At 47.9% G+C, this 25,028-nt stretch overlaps 1 long non-coding RNA gene across 3 annotated transcripts in view; it reads right to left on the bottom strand.

Moving 5' to 3' along the window:
* The window catches only part of LOC133071163 (uncharacterized), a 31,329-nt gene that overhangs the window by 1,156 nt on the left and 5,145 nt on the right, over window positions 1–25,028 (bottom strand). Inside the window, exons 3-6 of one of the 3 annotated variants that reach the window (XR_009696366.1) lie at window positions 11,929–12,072; window positions 9,691–9,998; window positions 3,887–3,991; window positions 1,548–1,666 (exon numbers count right to left, since the gene is read on the bottom strand). This is a non-coding gene — a long non-coding RNA (uncharacterized LOC133071163). Of the gene's footprint in view, window positions 1–1,547; window positions 1,667–3,886; window positions 3,992–9,690; window positions 9,999–11,928; window positions 12,073–23,311; window positions 24,137–25,028 lie in introns of those variants that run through there. The other 2 variants (XR_009696368.1, XR_009696367.1) reach the window with 2 other exon arrangements.

Genomic DNA, 25,028 nt, shown 5'->3' with positions numbered 1-25,028 from the left:
GGGGTTCCTGGCCTTACCACAGACCAGTAACCCTCAGCCAAAACCTCCCTGAGCGGCCTCAGCCAACAGACGTGGAGTGGGGGGAGGGATACAGCAGCTGACCCATGCTGGGACGGCCTGAGGCATCCTCCAGCATCCCGCCCTGGTGCCCAAAACAGCACTGGGAGCTCAGTCTGCAACACAACACACTTTCACAGTCTCACCTCCCCTGCCTGTCTCCCTGCTCCTTTCCCTAACAGGACTGTCTTCAGTCACCTCCCAAATAAAGCATTTGCATCAATTTCTTCCCTCCATCCCTCTTCCAGGAGGCCTCACCCTAGACACACATACACTTATCAGCCTGAGGATGTATCTTCCCCTTGATTTTGCTGTGAACTTAAAACTTATCTGAAAAGAAATATAGTCATATGACATCCTTTATATGCAGACTCTAAAAAGAAATGATACAAATGAACTTATTTAAAAAAAAAAAACAGACGCAGACTCACAGACTTAGAGAACAAACTTTTGGTTACTGGCAGGAAGGGATAGTTAGGGAGTTTGGGATGGATATGTATGCACTTCTGTATTTAAAGTGGATAATCAACAAGGACTCTACAGCACAGGGAACTCTGCTCAATGTTATGTGGCAGGCTGGATGGGAGGGGAGTTTGGAGGAGAATGGATATATGTATATATATGGCTGAATCCCTTTACTGTCCACCTGGAACTATCATAATATTATTAATCAGCTATCCTCCAACATAAAAAAAAAAAAAGTTTAAAAAAGAAATATAATCTTAATTGAAAAAAAAAAAAAAGTAGGTACAGAGCTGGAGGCTGGCACAAACAGGGGAAGCGAGCATCTTCCTTTTTCTCAGAGGACACAGCAGCCCCACCCCAGCTGCCTCCTGTCGGCTCACAGCCTGATACGACAGAATCAACTCTGAACTCGTGTCACAAACAAAGAGTCACAGGTAAGTCCTCAACAAGAGGCATGTGCCCCAGCCTCCCCAGCCACCACCCCACGGTGGGGCTAAGGGTGTGCAGATGGCCCGGCTATGCTTCCTACAAACACATAAACCAAGGAACGGATGTTCACAATTCCTGGGACAAGGGCGCCAACTGAGCCTTGCAGTGGCAGCCTCATTCCTCCCTTCAGCATTCTCCTCCTTCCCTCACCTAACAACTGCCCCAACCCTCAAGCCCCTGACAATGAACATCAGCCCTCGCGGGATGGGGCTTCACCATGAGCAGCCAGGATCCCTGGCTCTGAGCCTCAGCTTCCACGAGGAGCAGACAGTGAGCAGCTATAAGAGGTTTGGAGGAGGGTTGCCCTTGAGAAGGGTCACACTCGTGTTTGCTGTCATCCTTGTTGTCCTTGCCTCACATCTTACACCCAGCAAGAAGGAACACTACCCGGGTCCTGGATATTCCTTACGATTTCTTAAGGCCACCCCACATTAAAATAGTAGCCATGCTCTGAACGCTGACAGTCAGAATTCAGGCAGGGCACAGCACGGATGCTGACTCTGTCCCCCAGCATCTGCACCCCCAGCTGGGCTCACCTAAACAGCTGGGGGCTGGAGCCCACTGAGGCTGGAGTCTAGGATGGGGTAGACTCCAAGCTGGGATCCACGGGGGCTGGTAACCCAGAGAACACTCTCCACGTAGGGTGGGCTTCCTGCTTGGGAAGAAACAGAGAGAACAAGTGTCCCAAAAGGATGAGGGAAAGTTGTCAGACTTCCAAGTCCCCTACTGCCCCTCCCACCTTACTCGCCTACTAGATGGAGCACTTAGAACCCTACCCAGAATTAAGGGCGGCAAGAGAGGCCCCCCACCTCTCACTTGGAGGGGTTTCTAAGAATCAGGGATCTCTGAAACCACAATGCATGTGGTTACCCATCCCTTCACTTCAGGCCCTCTGTTCCTTGCCATCATGGCCTCAGCTGCAAGGCTTGCATTTATACTCAGATTAACTGAGTATACGACTGAGGTTTTACGACTCCCCAGTCTTGGGAGAGGGAGACTTGGGGCAACGCAACCTTCTTGACGTCGTCACCACTACCCCTGTCTCTCAAAGCCTGAGAAAAACAAGTCTGTCTGCTGGAAAGTGCAAAGCATTTCTCCAAGCCTGCTCATCCTCATTAACACAGTCACGGCTCTGAAAGGAATTCGTCTCCCACAGGAGTGAGCAAACAGGGTCATAAACTTGGAATCCACCGGCCCATGACAGGTCAGAGGATTTTGAAGAAACCCTTAACTCCTGTGAGCCACATTAAAATCTGATCTCTGAAACAGTCAGCCACGAAATGTGACTTGCCATGGCTGGGATCCTGCTCTGCTCTTTGCAGACGCAAGCATTCTTGGCACAGGGCTTGTGTCATACAGACTTTAAATCAAACCCTGTGCACAGAAGAGATAGAAGGATATGCCCAAGATCATTCCTGCAGCTCAAAATAAAGTTACACAAAAGCATTTGGATTCTCTCTGTAGGAGATTTCAGCCCCATGTATCAGAAAATCTCCTAATCTAGAGATGAAAAAATGGGCTTTTCTAGTCACTAATTCCAGTAAAATTTGTGTGAGGGTAGATCAGGACAACAGAGGAGCCTGGTAGGCTGCAGTCCATGGGATCGTGAAGAGTCAGACACGACTGAGCAACTTCACTTTCAGTTTTCACTTTTATGCATTGGAGAAGGAAATGGCAACCCACTCCAGTGTTCTTGCCTGGAGAATCCCAGGGATGGGGTCTCACAGAATCAGACACAACTGATTAGCAGCAGCAGCAGATCAGGACAAACACACTGACCATAGCACATAGCCAGGCCTGCAATTAAGCAAATGAATTGCATGTGGAATAGTTGTACCTCAAAATGTCTCCATTTAAAAGTTTCCCTTTGAGCCCTCCTACACTGTTGGTGGGAATGTAAGTTGGTGTAGACACTATGGAAAACAGTATGGAGGTTCCTCAGAAAACTAAAAATAGAATTACCATACAATCCAGCAATACCACTCCTGGGCATATACCCAGACAAAACCATAAATTAAAAAAGATGCATGCACCCTTGTGTTCATAGCAGCACCATTCACAATAGTCAAGCCTTGGAGACAACCTAAATGTCCGTGGACAGATGAACGGATAAAGAAAATGTGGTTCATATGAAATGGAATCAGTTCAGTTCAGTCCTTCAGTCGTGTCCGACTCTTTCTGACCCCATGGACTGCAGCACACCAGGCTTCCCTGTCCATCACCATCTCCCAGAGCCTACTCAAACTCATGCCCATTATGTTGGTGATGCTGTCCAACCATCTCATCCTCTGTCGTTCCCTTCTCCTCCTGCCCTCAATCTTGCCCAACATCAGGGTCTTTTCCAATGGGTCGGTTCTTCGCATCAGGTGGCCAAAGTATTGGAGTTTCAGCTTCAGCATCAGTCCTTCCAATGAATATTCAGGACTGATTTCATTTAGGATTGACTGGTTGGATCTCCTTGCAGCCCAAGGGACTCTCAAGTCTTCTCCAACACCACAGTTCAAAAGCATCAATTCTTCGGTGCTCAGCTTTCTTTATAGTCCAACTCTCACATCCATACATGACTACTGGAAAAACCATAGCTTTGACTAGATGGACCTTTGCTGGCAAAGTAATGTCTCTGATTTTTAATATGCTGTCTTGGTTGGTCATAGCTTTTCTTTCAAGGAGCAAGCATCTTTTAATTTCATGGCTGCAGTCACCATCTGCAGTGATTTTGGAGCCCAAAAAGATACAGTCTCTCAATGTTTCCATTGAAATGGTATGGATCTAACAGAAGCAGAAGATATTAAGAAAAGGTGGCAAGAATACACAGAAGAACTATACAAAAAAATATCTTAATGACCCAGATAACCATGATGGTGTTTTCACTCACCTAGAGCCAGACATCCTGGAATGAGAAGTCAAGTGGACCTTAGGAAGCATCACTACCAACAAAGCTAGTGGAGGTGACGGAATTCCAGTTGAGCTGTTTCAAATCCTAAAAAATGATACTGTGAAAGTGGTGCACTCAATATGCCAGCAAATTTGGAAAACTCAACAGTGGCCACAGGACTGGGAAAAGTCAGTTTTCATCCCAATCCCAAAGGAAAACAATGCCAAAGAATGCTCAAGCTACCGCACAATTGCACTCATCTCACACGCTAGCAGACTAATGCTCAAAATTCTCCAAGCCAGACTTCAACAGTATGTGAACTGTGAACTTCCAGATGTTCAAGCTGTATTTAGAAAAAGGCAGAGGAAACAGAGATAAAATTGCCAACATCCGTTGGATCATTGAAAAAGGAAGAGAGTTCCAGAAAAATATCTACTTTTGCTTTATTGACTATGCCAAAGCGATTGACTGTGTGGATCACAACAAACTCTGGAAAATTCTTCAAGAGATGGGAATACCAGACCACCTGACCTGCCTCCTGAGAAATCTGTATGCAGGTCAAGAAGCAAACAGTTAGAACTGGACGTGGAACAACAGACTGGTTCCAAATCCAGAAAGTAGTACATCAAGGCTGTGTATTTTCACCTTGCTTACTTAACTTAAATGCAGAGTACATCATGAGAAATGCCAGGCTGGATGAAACACAAGTTGGAATCAAGATTACTGGGAGAAATATAAATAACCTCAGATATGCAGATGATATCAGCCTTATGGCAGAAAGTGAAGAAGAACTAAAGAGCTTCTTGATGAAAGTGAAAGAGGAGAGTGAAAAAATTGGCTTAAAACTCAACATTCAGAAAACTAAGATCATGGCATCTGGTCTCATCACTTCATGGCAAATAGATGGGGAAACAATGGAAATGACAATGAAATGGAATACAACTCAGCAATAAAAAAGAATGAAATAATTCCATTTGTAGCAATGTGGATGCAACTAGAGATTATCATCTAAGGTGAAGTAAGTCAAAAAGAGAAAAACAAATGCCATATGATTTCACTTGCATGTGAAATCTAAAATATGGCACAAATGAACCTATCTACAAAACAGAAACTGACTCATAGACATAGAGGACAGACTTGTGGTTGCCAAGAGGAGGAATGGACTGGCTGTTTGGGGTTAGTAGATGCAAACTGTTACATTTAGAATGGAAAAATAACAAGGTCCTCATGTATAGCACAGGGAACTATATTCAATCTCCTGGGATAAACCATAATGAAAAACAATATAAAGTAAGAATGTACGTATGTATATAACTGTGGAAATTTGCCGTACAGCAGAAATTAGAAAACATAATAAATCAGCAAAACTTCAATAAAGTTTTTTAATTTAAAAAATTAAAAATTTCACCTTTGACATGGACATTCACTATAACATCATTTAAGGCGTTAGATCTAATTGTTGTCTTTCAACTTCAAAAACACCACCTTCAAAATACAAATTTCCATCATAGTTTACCACTTGGCATTTTGAACATTCCTTTTCCAATTGAAACAGGGTGATCGATGACTGTTTATGAATGTTAGCTCTACTGTACTGGTGTTGACTATGGTGGGTGCTTGTGGGTGATCTGATTTTAAACAGGCTTTTGAGGCCTATAGGTGAGGTACCTAGAATGACATTTTTACGCACAGGACAATTTAGTACCTTTAGGGATAAGTAGGTAGGCACATCCAGAAAATATCCCATAATACACTTGTCCTCACTTCAAGTTTACAAGTATCATGCTAATACAGAAACCCATCTGACCTTGTTCTTTTCCAGGGATGCCTTGATTTTTGTCTACACTTCCAGGCAACCAGATTACCTAAAGAAATCTTTATGGTCAGGGAAAGGACTTGGATTCTATAAAACATCCTCACTCACTCACTCTGCTCCTCCCAGTCGTGGTTCCTGATGAAAACCAGTAAGCCTAACAGTTTAAGCGAGGTCGCGCCGCCTGCCCGGGACAGAGAGCAAAAGAAAGGTAAACACTTGGAAACACATCCCGTTCTGCCTGCCCGTGCACACAAAAGGCTGGCCTGCTTCCATAACTCTTTTTTTTTTTTTTTTTCCCTAACTCTTATCAGGGACAAGACACAAAGAGCTTGGCGGGCTCCACTTTCCCATGTAGTGTTCGATCTCAGCCCTTTCTTTCCTCTTCTTGTAGAAACAAATGAATCACTGAGCTACCTGCTGTCCCAAGTGAAGGCACACTTCTCTTCCACTCACTTCTGTAAACATCACTAGCAGATTCTGCAAAGACAAGGACAACTCTGGAACACACCTGTCCTCCAGATGTCCCCGAGTAAGCTAGCCAGGGTGAGTAGTAACAGGATAAGAGTTTGTCTCCCCTCCTCCCCTTGCTCCCTACGTAGGGGGTGATGCCTGCTCCACAGTCATCTCTCCAGCCTCATTGTCACCATTCAGCCCCTCCACATCCTGCCAGTTTGAGGGAGGGACCGCTGTGTTCCACCCAGTGCCATCCGCAGCACCCAGTCCCAAGACCACACTTCCTCCCTGCAGTAGTTACTGGTGCCCGTAAGGGAGAGGGGGGCACACACAGTTTCTCAGCCACAGCAGCCGAGCTGGCCCCAGCCGGGAAACAGCAGTCGCTTTCCAGTACAAGTTCCTTTAAGTGACGACCTTCCTCTTTGCAGGGGCTGATGGGAAACATGCCCACAGCTAGACATTCAGAACTGTTGTCCAGAACTCCAAATCCAAGGGCATCCTTCCATTTAACCACTCAGCAACTTCCTTTTGCAAGTACACTTTGTTTTTCAAACACATTTAAGCAGAACAGAGCAGAGTTTCAAGTAGACCTATAAAATGCTCTCTCAAAAAGGAAGTTTTTTTTTTTTATTCTAGTAGATCATTTAGTAATTGAAGTTTCCGTGACAAATGGGTAATCTCCTATAGATCACATATAAATATTTAAAATTATTTTCTGGATGTCCAGGCAAACGTGTAGGTCAGAAGCTGCTTTTTTTCTTATTTCCAGTGCTTTCTAGTTGGGCAAGGAGCCCAGATACCCATATCGGCTGTGCAAATGAGTGAGATGCCGGGGCCACTCAGGAAAAGGGTGCGTCATGGTGTGTATCTCAGTTTTGCTTCCAGTTTTATCAAAGACAAGACAGCCACATCCAAAATCTTATAAATCGATACCCGAATGGTAATGGGTGCAATAGATATTTTATTCATAAAGTGAAGCATGTGGTCCAGATCTTTAGAAGCAGCTTCTTTGAGCTAAAAAGTCTCAGCTTAACTGTAATCTGAGATTCAATAATGTAAGAATGGTCTCCTTTCTTGCTGGAGACCTGCTTGGGGCGCAATAAATAAGTAGCAAAACTCTTCATAATGTAGCGTCTGGATATGACAGCAATCTCTATTACCTCTCCCAGTTTCCCTGAGGCAGGAATTTAGATACTGCTCACCTGGGCTTTTCCAGCTCAGAGTCCCAGGAGGACCTGTCAGGGGACAGCAGAGGCTGCGGTCACTACTGGTGGGCAAGTTCGATGACCCTCAGGCTGCTGAAATGTCTTCACAGCACTTCAGCTGGCATCCCCCAGAGCAAGCCAAACCAGAGAGGGCAGCTGGGCAATGTTTGTGACCCATGGCCTCAGAGCCTCCCAGCAACACCTCCAGCACAGTTCACTGTGGGACAAGTGCTATAAAGGAGTAGGGTTATCACACTATCAGAGAGCTAGTAGGCAGGATGGATGCTGGTGTGAACCCTTCAAAGGATTCAATTTGCCCCAGGGTTTAGCACTCAAGGGGCCTTCTCTGGTGGCTCAGAAGGTAAAGACTCCACCTGCAATGCAGGAGACGTGGGTTCAATCCCTGGGTTGGGAAGATGCCCTGGAGGAGGGCTTGACAACCCACTCTAGTATTCTTGCCTGGAGAATCCCATGGACAGAGGAGCCTGGAGGGCTACAGTCCACAGGGTCACAAAGAGTCAGACATGACTTAGCATGCACACACACTAGCATATCACCTGGCTAAGCTCACGCTGGGGAGGGGGAAGGGGATAGTTTCCCTGTGACACAGGATAGTTTCCCTGGCTCTGAAGTCCCACCCCCAGCATTCTGCTAGAAAGTTCTTCTCTAAAGTTTTTTTTTTTTAATTGGAGTATAATTGCTTTACAATGTTGTGTTCATTTTTGCTATGCAACAAAGTGACTCAGCTATATGCATGCATATATCCTCTCCTTCCTAAGCCTCCCTCCCTCCTTCCCCCCAATCTCACCCCTCTTGTTAATCACAGAGGACAGAAGTGAGCTCCATGTGCAGTACAGCAGGTTCCCACTAACTATTTTACATATAATAATGTATTTATGTCAATGCTACTCTCTCAGCTCATCCCACCATCCCTTTCCCCTCACTGTGTCCACAGATCTGTTCTCATATCTGCGTCTCTATTCCTGCCCGGCAAATAGGTTCTTATCTACCTGCCTCCTGAGAAACCTGTATACAGGTCAAGAAGTAACAGTGAAAACCAGACATGGAACAATAGACTGGTTAAAAATTGAGAAAGGAGTATGTGAAGGCTATATATTGTCACCTTGCTCATTTAACTTATATCCAGAGTACATCATGTGAAATGCTGGGCTGGATGAAGCACAAGCTGGAATCAGGATTGCCGGGAGAAACATCAGTAACCTCAGATATACAGATAACACCACCTTAATGACAGAAAGCAAAGAGGAACTAAAGAGCCTCTTGATGAAGGTGAAAGAGGAGAGTGAAAAAACTGGCTTAAAACTCAACATTCAAAAACAAAGATCACGACATCTGGTCCCATCATTTGATGGCAAATAGAAGGGGGCAAGGGGGAAGCAATGACAGATTTCCTCTTCTCGGGATCTAAAATCACTGCGGATGGTGACTGCAGCTGTGAAATTAGAAAATGATTGCTTCTTGGCAGGAAAGCTATGACAAACCTAGACAGTGTGTTAAAAAGCCAAGAAGTCACTTGGCTGACAAAAGTCCATATAGTCAAAGCTATGAATTTTCCAGTAGTCATGTATGGATGTGAGAGCTGGACTGTAAAAAAGCCTGAGGACCTAAGAATTGATGTTTTCAAACTGTGGTGGCAGAGAAGACTCTTAAGAGTCCCTTGGACAGCAAGGAGATTAAATCAGTCAATCCTAAAGGAAATCAACCCTAAATATTCATTGGAAGAACTGATGCTGAAGCTCCAATAATTTGGCCACCTGATGCAAAGAGACGACTCATTGGAAAAGACTGTGATGCTGAGAGACTGAGAAGAAAGAGGAGAAAGGAGAAACAGAAGCTGAGATGGTTGGATGACATCACTTACTCAATGGACATGAGCAAATAATCGGGAGAGTGTGAGGGACTGGGAAGCCTAGCTTGCTACAGTCCACGGAGTCACAAAGAATCGTACACAAGTGAGCAACTGAACAATGAGACCTAGACCAGCAGCCACAGCTGCTCTCTGGATGGAGTCTGGAGAGAAAGCTTTCCAGGCAGCCGGATAGAATGTCAGTGAACCTCAGGGCTCAGAAGTAACTTGCTTTTCTGTTACACAGTTTCCAACAGTGACCCGGCACAGGCCAGGTCGACTCAGAACATTCAGTACAAATGTTGGACTGCCCGCTCATCCCTAAAAAAAGCCTCTAGCTCCTGGCACCAGGATTGCTTAGAAAGCAAGCTCCCTGGGAAAGGAAAGAAGTCCTACCTACACTTGGGATAACAAAGCCAACCAGAATCTAGACCTGCTTCCATGTAACTAGGGGAGGACTTACCACATGGGAGGTGGGAGGCGATGGCCAGCGTGACGGCAGCCGGAAAACTACTGGAGTGGGGCCCCAGAGAGCTGCAGGAAGGCATTCCAGGTTGAGTGAGGCTCACCACAGCCATTTCCACGGCAGTTTCTTTTGAAGTCCACATTCTCCTCTCACTGCAGTGGTGACCCCACTTGGTCCCAGAGTGGTTCCCAGAGCCTCACAGCATGTTAGCGTGGAGATGCAATCCTAGTACTTGGAGGGAAGAAGCAGCATCCTGGAGCCTCAGTACAAAGACTAGTCCATTAGCATCAGACAGGTTTAGTAAGCTGTGAATGTGAAAGTGATAGTCACTCAGTCATGACCGACTCTTTGAGACCCCATGGACTGTAGCCTGCCAGGGTCCTCTGTCCATGGAATTCTCCAGGCAAGCATACTGGAATGAATGGTCATTTCCTTCTCCAGGGGACCTTCCCAACCCAGGGATCAAACTGGGGTCTCCTGTATTGTGAGCAGATTCTTTACCATCTGAGCCTCCAGGGAAGCAGCAGACAGGTTTACTGGGCTGAGGAGGAAGGAATTCTGAGTGAGGGGAATGGAAGGAGCAGGACAGATTGCTCAGCATTGCTGATATGTCCTTGAGTGGACATGCTGCTCAGGATGAATCTATGAGTTCATGCCCGGATGAACCATCAAGGCAGGCATAGATGCAGGGCTAGTCAGTAACAGAGAGCTATAGATACTTTAAAAAGGAAGCTTGGTAACTGGAGACTTGCTGCTATGTTGTCCTCTATGCCCTGAGCAAATGTCTGTGAGATACTTCCAGATCTATCCGAGGATGTATCCATGTTATCACTACTACTTCCCACACTTTGTGTTGAACACTATATCAAAGGCAGTGTATTATTGCTCCTATTAATGCAACAATGAACATCTACTGTGTCCCTCCTAAGGGCCAGCATTATCTGAAACAGTCTCCATACATTTTGCTCTTCAAACTACACAGTACTCCTAAGAGGGGAAAATGAGGCAGAGAGAAGTGGCATAGTCACTGGCCTGGCTTGAGAACCTGCGCCCAGTGCCCTGCCCATGCTACACAGGAGAGCTGGTCAGAGCCTTCTGCGCATGCTCACCAGCTCATTCATTCAGGGCCTGGAGCTCAGTCCACAGGCCACTTCGTCTGCAGTGGGGATTCGAGGAGGAAGAGGGGGTGGATTGTTCATAGTTGGGATGGTGAGTCATCAGAAGGTCCCTGAGTGGATCGCAAGCCACCCACTTCACCACTGCTAGGGCCACCATGTCCAGCAAGTCAGTGGGCTCTCGGGGCCTGGGTTTCACTCCTTGAGGATGGAGCCCTTGGCAAGGTGAGCCCGGCTCCTACATTTGATTCAGTCACCTTATTTACCCCAGAACCTCACTCTGCTCAGAGCACAGTGGTTGCGCTCAACAAGGTATTCTACCCTCAGGGTATGCATTCTAGCCGAGGGGGAAGCAGCAATAAACAGAAAACCCGGAAGAAGCAAGTCCTGAAGAGTGCAGACAGTGATGGGCTGCCAGCAAAGGGAAAGCAGCGTGTCCAGGAGAGGCCACTGGTCTTGTGGGAGCTGGTGTTACAGAGGTGAGATGGAAGCCAAGATGGGGGGCCCCCAGGAGATCTGGGCAAGTGGACTGAGCGGGAGAGAGGCAGAGCAGGGGGCCAGACCTCCCTCAGGCAGCGCCTGGAGACCTGCCCTCTGCTCAGGTGCTCTGATATCATGGCAACCTCCAGCCACAGAGTCACCCGAATAAGGCTTATTGGGAACGAAGCTCAGAACTCCAAGCAGAGGCCACAGAATGAAGAGACACAAAGGGAAGCCATGCCTGAGGGCAGGGATCTACTTCAACTGGGCCGTTGTCCCTGTCCCCACCCACCCCCCAACCCCTGAAGCAGCCCCGGTGCCTACCCGCCTGCAGGCTGTGACCTAACTGGCTTGAAGTCATGTCATTCATGCTGGTTCAGAGTTATGATACAAGGTGACACTTCCCAAGGCCTTTGGTGGCTGCATAAAGCAAACGCAGGATGCCCAGGCCTACAGTAGGGAGGGTGGGGAGCCCAGAAAACTGGAGGCCTGAGCTTCCCTCTGAAGGCACCACCTTAAACACTCAAAATGCAGGAGCAGATGTTTAAACTGTCTGGGAACTGAATCGTGTCCGCCACCCCGTGAGGCTTCCAGCTTAGTGGAGGAGCAATCTCAATCTAGTCCAACCCTCCTGGGTTACCTGAGAGAAGACAGAGGCAGTCACTGGCCGGACCCGCATCTTCAGGCACACGTGGAGGGAGGCTCCACAGCAGGGCCAGGCTGGGCGATGACAGGGCTGACTCAGGGCTCTGGGTCAGGGGACAGTCACAGCTGACCATGGCACCTTGGGAATCCAGAGAGGAATCCAATGTCAGATCAGTGTACAGATGGTGCATCCGGGTTCATGTTTGGATAGCCACTCTGCTGACAGCTTGAGAGTCATCACCGAGTGTCCTGCAGGACAAATGGCTCGACTTCCCAGGCCTCTCCTTGTCCTGAAGAACCGAGGTCACAGACGCTTGTCTCATGGCCAGCAAAGGCACTCACAACCACCTAAATGCCCTGTCCCTGAAGCCAGGCTTCTCACTCACAGGAAGGGAAAGAAGCCCCTGGCCTGCTCTTGGAGACCACCCCATCCCCCACCATCTGGTCAGAGCCACTAAAAGGCCTCGATGTTGCCGTGATGTGAACGGACCTGGAGTCTGTCACACAGAAAGTCAGAAAGAGAAAAACAAATGTCATCTCTGTTGCCAGTCGCTCAGTCATGTCTGCTGCTTTGTGACCCCATGGACAGCAGCATGCCAGTCTTCCCTGTCCTTCACTGTCTCCCGGAGTGTGCTCAGACTCATGTCCATTGAATCAGTGATGCCATCTAACCATCTCACCCTCTGTCTCCCCCTTCTCCTTCCGCCCTCAATCTTTCCCAGCGTCACGGTCTTTTCCAATGAATCAGCTCTTCGCATCAGGTGGCCAGAGTACTGGAGCTTCAGCTTTAGCATCAGTCTTTCCAATGAATATACAAATATCATGTATTAATGCATATATATGGAATTTAGAAAAATGGCACAGATGAACTTATTTCCAGAGCAGGAATAGAGATGCAGATGTAGAGAACAGACATGTGGATCCGGGGCGGGTAGGGGAGGTGGTGGGATGGAGATGAATGGGAGAGCAGGATTGACATATATACGCTACCAAGTATAAAATAGACAACTAGTGGGAACCCACTGTACATCACAGTGGAGCTCAGCTGGCTGTGATCACCTAGAGGGTTGTTGGGGGGCGAGGTGTGAGCAAGGTTCAAGGCGGGGGGAATATGTGTATACACATAGCTGACTCACTTTGTTGTACGCAGAAACTAACATGACATTGCAGAGCCATTATATTCCATAATAAATAAATGGCTTCCCAGGTAGATCAGTGGTAAAGAATCTGCCACCAGTGCCGGAGCTGCAGGAGACACAGGTTCGATCCCTGGGTCAGGAAGATACGCTGGAGAAGGAAATGGCAACCCATTCCAGTATTTTTGCCTGGGAAATCCCATGGACAGAGAAATCTGGTGGGCTTCAGTCCATGTCTGTGTCAAATATTGTCTGTGGTCATCAGAGATTAATTTGTTGTTGATTTCAAAGGAAGCCCATAGGACGATGGGGAGGCATGGTGAATGTCTCCAACTTAAGGAATCAGATCAAAGAAAATCTGCCTAAACCCTGGCTGTGCATCCAGGTGAGCACAACACATCTTTGGACAGCTTGTGTCCATTTCAATATCAGCACAGCTACTAGAATAGTCTGTGTCGAGCACAGATCCGAGTCTGTAACCTGATAGCAACTGGAAAGTTTAAAGAATCGCAGTGGTTCATCCTCAGAAGAGCTGACACCTTCTTCAGAACCTTCCAAAAGAGAATGGTGGTTTGGCCAACACTAGCATCCAAGCCATGATGGGCTGTCAGAAATTCTAGACACACTGGTCAGTGCCTCTAATGGCACCATGGAGGGATGCCAGCCATGGCTGGACCCTGAAATAGTTGGCACTGATCAAGATCCCAAAATCTTCCTTATTGTGGTTCTTAAAAACACTGTCCACAAAGACTAGATCCTTCCAACCTCCAGGAGGCTTTTTGGCCTGCCTGCTGTTCATGTGGCTCCTCTAGACTGGCTGCAGAGGAAAAGCAAAGCTGAGACTGTCTTGGCCGCCCATGGACACTCTCAGTCTGGCAAGAGCCATCTGCAGTTTGGGGGCATTTTACCCCCAAATGGCAGGTGTACCAGATGTCTGAACAAGGCCCACACTATGAACTGCCATGCCTGTGCTGGCCTGTTCAGAGTCACTTAGATTGTGTTTCCCTAGCGAGATCAGACCAGCTCCATCGCCCCTACTTCTGCAAATAGCTGTAGGTGTCTCCTGTGCTACTTCTCCAGGCAAAGCCAAGCCGAGGGGGCCCACACTCAGGCTGTTTTCCAAAGAGATGGTGAGACGTTTAATTCTATGTGTCAACTTGACTGGTGGAACTGTTTGCCAAACACCTGGTAAAACATTATTTCTTGGTACATCTGTGGGATGTTTCAGAAGAGATTAGCATTTGATTCAGTGGACTGAGTCAAGGTCACCCTTGCAGAGTGGGCAGTCATCAGCCAATCTCCTGAGGACCTGAAAAAAAGGCAGAGGAAGGGCAGATTCACTCTGCCCTCTTAAGTGGGATGTCTGTCTTCTCCTGTCCAGACGTTCCTGATCTCAAGCTTGCAGACAGCAGATCATGGCACCTCTCAGCCTCCATAAATGTGTGAGTCAATTGCTATAATAATTCTCTTATATCCATCTATCTTATTGGTTCTGTTTCTCTGGGAACTCTGACAATACAAGTTGTATCAATATTATTTTCAATACAGCATGACCTGAAAATCGACCACAGCCCCTCCCCCCACACGCCTTCCTCACACAACAAATGGTAACAGGGGAAAAAAAATCCCTTCTGGGCTGAGAATGGACAAAGGAGATTTTACCTACTAGCTTGTGTAAACTTACTGACTTCCTTCTATTCATAGCCCACCAGGTGGCAGATGGAAATGACAGAGGGCTCAGCTTTCACAAGAACTAAAGGTGGGACAGCAAGTTTTCTCCATGAGTAACTGTGGTATGTGGATGTTTTACAACCGTAGAGAAAATGAGGCTGCTGTATATACTTTGCTACTACCTGGGTAAGTGGTTTCCTGGCCTGGCTTTCACTATGAAGCATGATTTGCAATAGTTGTCAGTATAATTCCCCATATTTGCCTGAAAATACCCTGGACTGTGTCCTCCCAACCTTCAGCTTTCATTCAGCTCCGCTCCTGAGATGAAGCCATTGGTGATGTTCCTGCTCAGTTATGGTTCTGTTTTTGCAAATGGTTACACATTTTCCTCTCATTTACATACAGAGATAGATAATAGATGATAGATAAATAGATAGATGTTGTGGTTTAGTCGCTAAGCTGTGACCAACTCATTGTGACCCCATGGACTATAGCCAACAGGCTCCTCTGTCCATGGGATTCTCCAGACTGGAGAATACTGGAGTGGGCTATCATTTCCTTCTCCAAGGGATCTTCTTGACTCAGGGATAGAACCTGCATCTCCTGAGTCTCCTGCATTGCAGGTGGATTCTCTACAGCTGAGCCACCAGGGAAATGGATAGATATTATTTTGCTGACGCCTCCAGAATCACTTTCCACATCTCTGCCTTCACAAACTGCACTTGTTAAACTCTTCCCAGGTCAGGCTCACACACCAACACTGCGTGTTACTCACTGTGAATAAATGGATGGAGCGGGAGGAGTTGGGAGCAACCCTTCAGGATGGATAGACTGGACAGATGGGCAACAGAAGGCCCAGTGGAGCCCAGAAATGCCTCTCAGCTCTCCTAAGGATTCAAGGTCTTGAATCCCCGGGCTTCAGCCCCTCGCTTACAAAAGGGGCTCTTGGGGCTTCCCTGGTGGTCCGGTGTTTAAGAGTCTGCCTGCCAGTGCAGCAGAGACACGGGTTTGATCCCTAGGTCAGGAAGATCCCCTGGAGTAGGAAATGGCAACCCACATCAGCATTCTTGCCTAAAGAATCCCAAGGATTTACGTTCTGCCAGTGCAGGGGACACATGTTCGATCCCTGGTCTGGGAAGGTGCCACATGCTGCAGGGCAAGTAAGCCCACACACCACAACCCCTGAGCTTGTGGTCTGGAGCCCATGCTCCCCAACAAAAGGAGCCATCACAGTGAGACCCCTGCACACCCAGTGAGACACAGCCCCCTCACCACAACTAAAGAAAGGCCACGCATCGCAACAAACACTCAGTGAAGCCATGAAGAAGAAAACGTACAATTTTTTCATTTATTTAAAAATAAATTTTCAAAAGGGAACTCTTGAAGGAGGCATGTGGTCGGCGCATGCTGCAGGAAACCCTCCATTGCCACAGAGTCTGTCACTCACGGTGGTGTCCCCCCAGCCCTTCATGGGTCCCACCACTGGCTGTCATTCTCAGGGGACAGCACATAAAAACACCCCTGCTCGTTATAATGCAGAAAACAGAAAGCACACATTTAAATGCTGGGTCTTCAGCAAATGACCAGGCTCACATAGCCACCTAAGTCGTTCATTTCATTGCTTACTGGAGCTACTCATTATTACACCCATTGTACAGATGGGCAAGTGGAACCTCACGGCACAAGCAATTTGGCCAGAGTCATATAGCTGATTCTAGAAAACGAAGCCAGAGAGTTGTTCAGTCGTTCAGTCGTGTCCAACTCTTTGTGACCCTGTGGACTACAGTACACCAGGCTTCCCTGTCCTTCACTATCTCCTGGAGTTTGTTCAACTCATGTCCATTGAGTCGATGATGCCATCCAACCATCTCATCCTCTGTCGACCCTTCTTCTTATGCCTCAATCTCTCCCAGCATTAGGGTCTTTTCCAATGAGTCAACTCTTCACAAGAGAAAGATATGACTCTACAAGTCATAATCTCTCTAGCCTGAGATGTTCCCCTTTTATGAAAACATCTTACCCCCTCTATGTTTCCAGTTTGGAGACCCACGGGCATGGAGTTGAGCTCGATATGCTAGCAGGAAACCTAGAGCCCCATCACTGCTCCTCCAACTCCTGTCTGTGCAGTCTTGGGTGATGCTGAGTCTCTGAGTGGTCTCTGAGCCTCAGTTTCTTCTTCTGCAAGATGGGTATGCTGATGCCAGGGAGCTGGGTTTGAAGATTCACTGCATGACATGCACAGCAATGCTGCATTGATGGATGCATTTGGCAGGTGTATTTACTTGTTTTCCAGTAACTCCCTGAGTTCAGGAAGAGAAGCACTGCTGAGATGACTGTGGTACAGAGGCCTGGTTTCCTGGGGCTGCTCTAACAAAGCACCACTAACTGGAGTGCTTAAGCAATAGAAATGTATCATCTCACAGTTTTGGAGTCCAGAAATCAGAAACCAAGGTGTCAGCAAGCTCCCTGCAAGATTCTGGGTGGAATCCGTTATTGCCTCTTCCAGATTTTGATGGTGGCTCATAGATTCACTGCTCCCATCTCTGCCTTTGCTCTCACATGGCCATCTTCCCTGTGCGTCTGCCTTTTCCTCTTCTTATAAGGACTCCAGTCATAATGGATTAGGACCCACTCTAATTCTCTCATCTTAACTTGACTGCATCCTCTAAGATCCTTCTTCGGGGTCCCTGGAATGAATCCAACACCTATGTGTAGTTTCCCCACACTGGTGAGCAATACTCAGATGCCAGCAGGGGATCCAAGACTTCAACTCAATTCTAATACTATCTACCCAGCAAGAGCATCAGATGCCACAGGTAAAGTGCTCCAACCCACAAGACCACTCTCCTCTTCAGATGCCAGCCACAAACCCAGGTTGTCACCTACGCTTCCCCTCTGTGTGTGTGCTTCCCATCTACTATCAATCAGAGCTTCCCACAAACCCCCACCCGCTTCCTCGACTCAATTAATGTGCTAGAATGGCTCACAGAACTCAAGAAAATCCATTTCCTCAACAGATTACTATTTATTATAAAAGGATGTTAAAAGATATGAATCAACAGTCAGATGAAGAGATTCATAGGCTGAGGTTCTGAACAGAGAGGTCTCTGTCCACACAGAGCTTGGGGCCCAACTCGGTGGCATATAGAAGCTCCCTGAAATGGTCAAAAATCTGCCCTTTGAGGGTTTGTGGAGGCTTCATTACATTATCACGGCTATCTAAATTACTGGCCAGTGGCAACTGATTCAACCTCCTCTCCCCTCCCTGGAAATCAAGGGATGGGACTGAAATTCCAGCCCTCTAATCACATGATTGGTTCTCCTGGCAATAGGCCCCCATATTTAGGTGCTGCTAAAAGTCACCTCATCCATATGACAAAAGACAGTTTTATCACTCTCTACATTTAGAAATTCCAAGGGTTTATGAGCTGTGAGCGAGGAACTGTGGAACACAGCCAAATATATATTTCCTATAAATCTCAATGTTGTTGTTCTGTCAGAGTCACATTCGATTCTCTGCAGCCCCATGGACTGCAGCACACCAGTCTTCCCTGACCTTCGCCATCTCCCAGAGCTTGCTCAAACTCATGTCCATTGACTCAATGATGCCTTCCAACCATCTCATCCTCTGTCATCCCTTTCTCGTCCTGCCCTCAATCTTTCCCACCATCAGGTCTTTTCTAATGAGTCAGCCCTTTGCCTCAGGTGGCCGAAGAATCAGAGCTTCAACATCAACATCAGTCCTTCCAATGAGTTTTCAGGACTGATTTCCTTTAGGATTAACTGGCTTGATCTCCTTGCAGTCCAAGGAACTCTCAAGAGTCTTCTCCAGCACCACAGTTCAAACGATAATTCTTCAGCACTCGGTGTTCTTTATCGTCCAACTCACCCCAGGTCAGATGAGGTCTCCAGGGACCACTACTCCATGGTTGCTGCTTGTTGGGATGGTACACAGAGACTTGGGTCAGGGAGACCCTCCATGGTGCATTTTCCCCATCAGGGGCTTCATTCAGGAGCAGAGGCACAGTCCGTGTTCCTCTAGGTCCCACCTCATCACACTGACTGGAGAGGAGGCCTCCCCTTGTGAGGAGCCTCCAAGAGCCAACTTGGAGGCAAGCACCCAGTACAGCTGTCTGCCCAGGGGGAAAGGAGGGGAGAGGCAGGTGAGGCAGGAAGGAAGGAGGCCCATGAGGGGCATGCTGTCCATCAAGCCACACTGTTGGCATCTAGAGCTCATCATGCTGGGAGCTCTAGGGGACACACTGATGCTGCCTGGGAGTCGTCCATGAGGGGTTAGGATTTATCTGCCAACACCCAGCTTCCATGGACAACAGCTGCTCATAAGGCCAGGAGTCCCCAGCTCAGCTGCACAACGTGATGCTTCTGCTAGAAAGAGGGAAACTATAGGTTCCAGGTGCAGCCTGGAAGGCACAGGCAGGAACAGTGGCTGAAGGAGGGCGTTGTTGCTGTTGATGCTGTCGCTAAGTCATGTCCAACTCTCTGCAACCCCATGGCCTGCAGCACACCAGGCTTCCCTGACCTTCACCATCTCCCAGAGCTTGCTCAAACTCATGTCCATTGAGTCAATGAGCCATCTCATCCAACCATCTCATCCTCTGTCACCCCCTTCTCCTCCTGCATTCAATCTTTCCAAGCATCAGGGTCTTTTCTAATGAGTCAGTTCTTCGCATCAGGTGGCCAGAGTATTGTAGCATCAACTTCAGCATCTGTCCTTCCAATGCATATTCAAGGTTGATTTCCTTTAGGATTGACTGGCTGATCTTGCAGTCCAAGGGACTCTCAAGAGTCTTCTCCAACACCACAGTTCTAAAGCATCAATTATTCGGCTCTTGGCCTTCATTATTGTCCAACTCTCACATCCATACATGACTACTGGAAAAACCAGAGCTTTGACTATATAGACCTCTGTCAGCAAAGCAATGTCTCTGCTTTTTAATGCACTAAGTTTATCATCACTTTCTTTCCAAGGAGCAAGCGTCTTTTGATTTTATGGTTGCAGTCACCATCAGCAGTAATTTTGGAGCCCAAGAAAATAAAATCTGTCATTGTTTCCACTTTTTCCCCTTCTGTTTGCCATTAAGTGAAAGGACCGGATGCCCCCACATGAACCATCAACAGGCCTTCTTGTGCTTGGTGATGGGCTTGGCGCTGCTCCTTGCTGCTGCTCCCCAGTGCTTAGAGGGCTTGGCTGCAGCTTTAGTGGGCTTGCACTGACTCTGCACACCTCCCTCTGGCCAACTCTACTGTCTCCTGCTCCCTTCTATAGTATTAATTACAGGAGCTCCCCAGGATTGTCCTCCTGGGAGCAGGTCTCCCTGGGACATGACCTCATTGTGTCCTCCATGCCAGAGTATTTTGCAATCATTTTACTTCTCATGATCTCAGATAAGACCTGGCCCTTGAACCCACCCACCTTCACTCTAATCCTCCCTCAGCCAGAAGTTTACAAAAACCTTTAATCAAACATTGGCCCGGATCAACATGGACTAAATTTTCTCAACTTTTGCTGTGTTCTCTCTGCCAGACCTAAAAGGCTCCTGCAGAAAACATTCCATTTTCTCATAAATTAGAAAAATTTCTCTTTCTCCAAGTTGTTGATAAGTACATGCAGCAGCAGAGGTCAACCAGTTTAGTTCTGGAAAACAACCGAGTGTGATGTCAGGCGTCCATCGAGCTGGAGCCTGTAAAACTGTTCTTGCTCTGTGTGGTTTCCAATTGCAGCCTCATGAAGACTTTATAAACAAATGCCAGTGCTGTCGATTATGACCAGAGTTCACATTCTGAACAAGCAAGGAGTTCAGACTGTCTGAGACCCACCTTATGTGCTAAGTCACTTCAGGTGTGTCTGACTCTTTGAGACCCCATTAACTGTAGCTTGCCAGGATCCTCTGTCCATGGGACTCTCCAAGCAAGAATACTGGAGTGCGTTGCTATGCCCTCCTCCTGGTGAGCTTCCCAACCCAGGGATCAAACCTGTGTCTCTTGCACCTCCTGCATTGGCAGGTGGGTTCTTTACCACTAGCACCACCTGAGATCCATCTTAGTCTCTCTCCTGCTCAAACTCCTGGGAGCCTTTCAAGGCATGGGAAGAGTACCTCCTGGGGAGACATCCTGAGGGCTCAGAAAGTCCCCCAAGCTGCTGGCTGCCTGGCCTGGCAGCCTCTGATGTGTACTGCAAGATTCTGGCATATTAACTGTGCCCCAGTCCCCTCAGGAGGGCAGTAACCAAGGGGCTACCCAGTCAGGGATGCAGGGCCGGCCATTGGCTATACAAGTCAAAGCCCTTCAGTGTCCGATGAAGCATGGCTGACAGCAATACAGAGAAAGCAAATCTCATTGCCTTACTGTAAGCAGCTCTGTGGGGTCTGAAACAAACCTTCCCTGTGAGTTCCAAGCTTCATATCCTGCTTATTTTGAAAGGAAAAGAGGAGTTGCAGAAGGGATCCAGTCATTCCAGGGACAGCCCACTCCCTGGAGCTGTAATTTTGCAATTTTTATTCATCTAGTTTGGGCTGAGTGTTCCCCAACCTTACAAAGATGTTAACATTTACAGATCTTTAGAGGGGAAGGGCAACTACCAGGAACTGTTCATCATGACCTCGGACACCATCATGACCCTGGACACCCACACCTCCAATGACATCACCCAGAGACCCAGCACCGCAACTCACATCCCAGAACCGGGAGACATGTGAACTTGTACAGGTACTCACGTGGAAGCCTGGGCTCAAAGTGGAAAGAACCTCTCCTGGCAGGACACCTCCTCCTTACTGACCATATGGCGCTGGATGGCTGGCCCCCTCAGGTTAGCTCAAAAGGGCAGTGGGGCCCTGCTGGACCAGAGCAATGTTGTCCCCAAGATCCAGTGAGTGGGCTGAGTTCCCTCCATAGGACACTCTCAGAGCAATATTTTTTTGTCCAGTGTGAAGTTTGCCAGTACTTCAAAGACCTTCTTTCCAGCAGGACACCGTGCCTGTAATTGGAGGCAGTGCTACCAAAGAAATAGCCATTTCTGCAGCCTGGGCACAGAAGCCAGCAGACTAGAGCTTCAAAGGGCCACATACAACCTGGTCACCCAAGGATGCTCTATGCATGCCAAGAATAAACAAAATGGCAATGCACACATAAATGCCTCAAAGTTACCGAGCAATCATTCCACACCTTCCTTACTAATCACCAACTGTTTAAACCACTTCCCAGCCTGACCCTGGTATTTGTCCCACCTCAGGAAAGCATTTACCCTGAGTCCTTTCCACTATGTTAAACTTTCCTGCTTACAGCTTGTGACTATGTGATACTGTTTGTGTATTTCCTACACCATGCATTTCTCAGCAGACTCTGACTGGGTGTCCCACAATTTCATTCCACTCTGACACTCTCTATTTAGAGATAGTGTCATGTCCCACAGGTTAGGGGCTCACTCTCAGGAGACCACTCCCCACTCAGATGCCAACTGCTAGTTCAGTTGGTCACCTTGTTTCTGACCAACTAGCCGCAGATCAGAGGTTCTCATGACCTCCACGTTGTATCCCAGTAATTGCTAGAGAAGCTCACAGAACTCACAAAACCCATTGACTCACTAGATCACCTGCCAATTGCAGAGGATGTTAAAGCCAGATGAGGAGAGGTCCCAAACAAAGGAGCTTCTGTCCCTGTGGTGTTTGGGGACCAGTCCAACAGCACAAGGACAAGTTCTGATTCACCAGCCCAGAAGCTCTCTGAATCTATTCCTTTGGACTTTTGTGGCAGCCTCATTACACAGGCATGACTGATGAAATCATTGGCTGTTGGTGACTGATTCAGCCCCCTCTCCATTCCCTGGAAACCAGGTCATGGGGCTGAAAGTTTTACCTCCCCCGCCATTCTTATTGATCCCCTTGGTAACCAGCTCTCCATCTTTAATGAAACTGTTAGTCACTAAGTCATGTCTGACTCTTTGTGACCCCCTGGACTGTAGCCAACAGGCTCCTCTGTCTATGAAATTCTCCAGGCAAGAATACCAGAATGGGTAGCCATTCCCTTATTCAGGGGATCTTCCCAATCCAGGGATCAAACCTGGGTGTCCCATGCTGTAGGCAAATTCTTTACCTTCTAAGCCACCAGAAGTCCCTTAGGTGTGGTCCAAAAGCCACCTCATTAACATAAACTCAGGCATGGTAGGAAGGGATGTCCATTTCACCTTTATGGCTCTGAAGCAATTTCAGGTAACTGAGGACAAGGGACCAAACATTATAACAAAGTGAAAGTGAAAGTCGCTCAGTTGTGTCCGACTCTTTGCAAACCCATGGACTCTACAGTCCATGGAATTCTCCAGGCCAGAATACTGGAGCGGGTAGCCTCTCCCTTCTCCAGTGGCTCTTCCCAACCCAGGAATCGAACCAGGATCTCCCACATTGTAGGCGGATTCTTTACCAGCTGAGCCACAAGGGAATCCAAAAGATGCTCCCATTGCTCTCGTTGCTTGAAAATTCCAAGGTTTTGGGGAACCACGAGCCAAGAAACTGGGCAAAGACCATATTCTATATTTATTATGAATCACAATATCAGGGGGATCATGGGAATCTCTGCCTCAGGACTCCCCTTCTCAGCTCAAGGAGCCCTGGGCCCACAACCATCAGCCCAAAACTGGGGCCTGTCAGCAGGAAGAGCCACCCCAAAGCTCTGCAGATGCTATTAAAGGAAAAAGGGGCACCCACAAATGTGGGACAGGCTGAACTTCCTTCACCTTCAAGGAAAGGACTCCTGCTATACAAGCCAGCTTTGAAGAGTGTTATTATAAACAGAAAAGGGGGGATTCGAAGAGTAAATTTTGTATTAACTGTCCCTTAGGGGCACGTGGTCCCTTCTGAACAGGCAGGGAGGTTGTCTTTTAGGAACTGACTTCAGGAGGCAGGGTCCGAGCTGCGGTTCCATCCCCACCGAGCTGTCACGGTGGAACCCAGCAGCAAGTACCACCAGGAGAAACAGCAGTGGAACCAGGAGCAAAGCAAGTGAAAGTGGAGGACGTGACTCCCAGCCATCTCTGGTCCAGCTTCTTGTGCTGTCGGCCAAGTTCAAAGGGAAGCGGCTGCTTCAGAGAAAGCAGCTTGGGAACACTTGCCTAGCAGAAGAGCTCCTGCATACCTATGCCTTTAAGAAGAGAAGCTGACCCCAGAGCAGCAGGCTCATGAGCAGCAGAAGTAAGGGATTCAGACTGTATTTGTTGTTGTTCAGTCATTAAGTCGTGTCCGACTCTTTGCGACCCCCAGGGACTGCAGCAGACCAGGCTTCTCTGACCTTCACCATCTCCCGGAGTTTGGTCAAACTCATGTCCATTGAGTCAGTGATACCATCCAACCATCTCATCCTCTGTCACCCCTTTCTCCTCCTGCATACCTATTAAATGATGAATCAGGGTCAATAAACAGAAATTGATTTCAAAAGATGGCTTTCTGGAATGAAATCTTTTATATTTACTAGATGGTCTTTGGTTTCTCCGGTGCTGGGAGCAGAGAGAGCACAAACAGGACTAGAGCCACACTCACAGCAGGGCGAGGAGGTATTGTGGGGGTCATTTTAAGGAAGATAAAAGAGTCATCAGTGAAAAAAATGGTTGGCTGCCGGCCTGGGGCCTGCAACTCTGATTCTGGAGGCAGGCTGCTCAGTGCCCATAGTTGGTGCCAGGGTTCCTTCTTCGCAGTCGTAATGATCCGCAGTGGATTCTGGGCTCCAGGAACACTCCATCTGGGTCCAACTAGTCCCAGGGGTGCCTTTCCTATTTCTGGCAAATTTCTGAGTTTTCCAGAAAGAAACTGCCTGAAAGGGGCAAACTAGACCCCTGGGAACATTCCGCTCCCAAAGAAAGCTGCTGAGACCTCTTGGGGATTCTGTATGGTCACAGGAATGGATCAGCATGTGGGTGCCTGGGACCACCACCTGGCCCAGGTCAGCCCCGCCCTGGGCTCCTGGGGGCCCCACGGACAGCTGAGCTCTGGTGGAGCATGGGGATGGTCAATGGTGGAAGGAAGGGTGGAAAGGAGGCTCCTAGAGACAGTCTGCTCTGTGCCAAGTCTGCATGGCAGAGACTGCATGTTCAGCACACGGTTCTTAGAATAAGTGGCACAAATGAGAAAGCATGATTGGGGAGCTTATCCTGCTGTTGATCAAGGCAACAGAGAACCCAAGTTTCCCTGACACAGAAGCCCTGGCACCTACACTCCCATCTCCTACCCTCCCAACCCTCATACTCCCAGGCACCCACAACCCTCACACCTCCAGGTCCCCAAAC

This window comes from Dama dama, chromosome 16 (genome assembly GCF_033118175.1).
Source record: "Dama dama isolate Ldn47 chromosome 16, ASM3311817v1, whole genome shotgun sequence".
NCBI lineage: Eukaryota > Metazoa > Chordata > Mammalia > Artiodactyla > Cervidae > Dama > Dama dama.
Note: the sequence above shows the minus strand (reverse complement) of the source record. Positions and strands in the feature narration are given on the sequence as shown.